A 3656-nucleotide genomic window follows, 5' to 3' on the forward strand; every position below is an offset into this window, starting at 1 on the left:
ATCATCTGGCGAAAGCGTGCCAAGTTCATTTACTTCTGAAACCAGGGGCGCAACATTCACTGGGGACAGGAGGAACATGTCCCCCCCACATTCTGAAATTGCATTGGAATGTGATACAATTGGAATGTGATACAAAAAAGGCTGCGGTGTGCTTTAGGACCATGCGGACGCCTCCGAGCGGTCGGGTAGACTGTTTGGAGTGTTTATCTGACTGGATAAAAAAACAAGCAAACCCAAAAAAATCCCCCCCACTTCTAAAACCAAAGTTGCGCCCCTGTCTGAAACGTGACAAAACAAAGGCTACAAAACATTTCCATACAAACAACTGCTGTTAGATAGTAATAATAGCCACCTCATATCGCTATCTGACAGATAACTAGTGTTAGAAATTGCTTAATTCAAATCTGGTATTGGAATAAGAGAAAACATAATCAAGAGATATTCAATCCAAGCTAAATTTATTATATGCAAAATGTATGTATGATAAGTATGTTGGTTCGTATACGGGCTCACTGAAATACCTCGCAGGACAGACAGAGAACTAAACCATTGTTTACAGGTTCTTTCTCAAATACTCTGACAGAGAGTTCCCACCTCTTCTGTTGGCCAATCAGAGTAAAGGACTGAGTGTGGTTTAGACTTTACTCAGCCAATCCGTTGGCGCACGGGTTAGTCCCAACCCCTTGGCGCTCCACCCCTTGGCGCTCCACCGTTCCCAGGCATAAGTTTCTATCATAATAACCTGTAGAGTCAGCACCCAAAAGACACCCTTCCAATCTGTACTCTATGTACCTACGTTCAAGGACGGTTTCACAGACAACAAAGAGAGAGTGTTCGTATCTGTGAGAAATACAAGTCTTATCTATAAGAAATGCAAGTTTTATCTCATCCTAGCCCCTAACGTTCCTCACATGAATCACAGCCTGCTATGTGAAACAATTTATATCAGTATAGTTCAAACCTATGCTCCTCATTAATGCATTACTTCTAAGTTATTCATCACATACAGATCCAATTATGAGAAAAATAGAACCCAACAATCCCCCTTTTCACACCCACTAGGGTGTGAACCCAAAATATGAAAACACAGGATGTCAGTCATTAAAATACAATACAAACAAAAATATTCACTTTTATTAATAGGCAATAATGATACTGAAAAATAAAAACCCTCAGTCCTTCCATCTACACCCAACTTGCAAACGGTTGGCTACCAGTCACCCAGGAACTTCAAACCTTCACATAAGGAAAGACAAACATTCACAATGGTTAGCTTGATTAATAAAGCATAAAACACAAACAGGGAAGTACATTTTGGCCCCCTTTAGACACCCTCTAGAGTGTCACTCCACCAAGCCTGGTAGGTCATATCCTTCATTCCTTAGGTCGGAGTCCGGGATTGGGCCGTATCTCACCATCTGTTTGGAAACCACCTTCTCCATCTCCTTTTCTCACCAACCTTCAGGCACAGGGAATAAGACAACATCCACAAAGAACAAGTATACCCATAGAAGCTATAACTTCACCCAGAATAGTTACAACAATAGTTTTCCATTTACCAAATATGTTATCAAACCAACCGTTTATGGAGCTATCAATACCAGAGTTCTCAGCCAGTTCGTTCGCCAGCGTGGTGAGTCCCTGAAGCGCTTTGGTCACGGACCCGTCCGGTGCTGTATTGTTTGAGGATGAAAGTACAGCACATATATCCAAACAGAACACAAACCCCATCCCGCTCAGCCAAAAGCATATCTAAAGCTATTCTATTCTGCCATGTCATTAAGCTAGTTGGAGCTGTCTGCTCAGCCAATCCCTTTATTGCATCACGAGTGTGGTTTATAAATCTTTGCTGGTTATAGTAAATATAATTTATCCAATCTACGTTTTTATTAATTGTTGACCACCAGAAAATACTTGATTCAAACCCAGCTGCGATCTGATTCCAAGCTTTGAATTGTTCTGGAACCCCTCGAGGTACTGCTATCCCATCAATATATATATCCTTTCATCAAAGGATCCCGGGAGGAGGTCCCACTTTCTACGTGACAACTCACCAGTCTCTGACACGTTTGATTGTTTGCGTATGTAGGTGAGTTCACAATCTGTTATCACCACACAACTATCAGATGTCAGCACGGGCCTGGTTTTGGTTCCTAAAATCCTCTGGCTGCTACAAAGAGGAGAGATTAGTCATGGTCTCTTTAGTTGTGATATTCTCTGTGTGGGAGCAGGAGCTAAGATGCCCTACCCTGTATCCTATCTTATTAGTCCTAGAAAAACAATAAGAATCCCCTGTGACTTCAAACTGAGGCAACCCAGGTCGGGATGACTTTGTTATCGGCGGAAACAGATAGTGCAAGTTACTACAAGACTCTTTCACCACATTCCCAGGTGGCTTGCATGGAGGATAAACCTGACAGAGAGTTAAAGCCTGTCAAGGGGAACGGAGTATTTGTTAACCTTGGTTTGGCTGTCCTACAGGCATAACAGTCCTCTTTAGACCGTATACTGAATCCATTCCAACCACAGGTTAAAATCTATTTACTCCGTCTCCATCTGTACTACTTCCTTCAGGTCTATAGTTTGCACTGTCTCACTACCTCCCTCAGAGAGGTTTACTAAACCATTCGGTGCTTGATTTATAGCTGAACACAACAGCAGTACAGGAAGGCCTGCCTCCCGACCCAGCACTAACCTAACCTAGGCCTATTTAATGACATCCTTGGGCACAATGGTTTCAATTTTATTGTATCAGTTTTCACCCGTTGTGTTCAGTCTTATAAGCACCCTGTCGATCTGTTACTGATCTGTAAATGACTATGAGAGGAGCACCGTTTCCCCCAGGATGCTTTTATTAATCAAACATTATCAGATCAGTGCAGATGACTTAAGACTTATACCTTTTTTTGTATTCATACAGAGCCATATACTTACCATGTTCTGTTCCTCGTGATCTTGGGTATATGGTGTAGTAACAAAATAATGATGCTAATTATGCTGTGAGAACAAGGAATCACTACAATGGTAAACTGATTTTAGGACTTTGCTTAGAGGCAACTTCTACCGGAACTGTTCTTGACTCATTAACCACTGAGCCGCGCTATGTCAACATTGCGTAAATTAATCTCGTGCACCAGCCGGCTCTCTCGGTCTATGCTCCAGCAATTCGAGCCTGGGGATGAGGTTACCTAGAAGTCCACTGTGGGAGGAATGTAAATATGCAGTTAATCATGTATAGTGTTCATGCAACGCTGCTGCATAATTTTTATTCAAGCCTTTGTGACCCAAATATCACAATTCTATTTGAATACAACATTTTACTTGATTGATTATGCAAGAAGAAATATTAGAAATGTCTATTGTCAGAGGCACTGGATGCATTGAAAAATTTATTTACAAGCAAAAAAAAAAAGAGGAATTTAACAAACAATTGTAAACAGGCATCTGCATTCATGTACTTTTAGGCCTATTTTATTCCTAAACTATTGTAAAAAGTATAGGTCTTTGGTGTACAATGACTTATAGAACATAGGTCATGAGGATTAAAGAAGTTACTTGAATACTGGCAGTGTTTGTTTTCCCCTCCTGGTTGAAAATGACATGTGGAAGGAAAAGTAAAGTTCTCTATCTAACCAAAAACACAAAACAATCAATCA

The sequence above is a fragment of the Coregonus clupeaformis genome, chromosome 17 (genome assembly GCF_020615455.1).
Source record: "Coregonus clupeaformis isolate EN_2021a chromosome 17, ASM2061545v1, whole genome shotgun sequence".
Taxonomy (NCBI): Eukaryota; Metazoa; Chordata; class Actinopteri; order Salmoniformes; family Salmonidae; genus Coregonus; species Coregonus clupeaformis.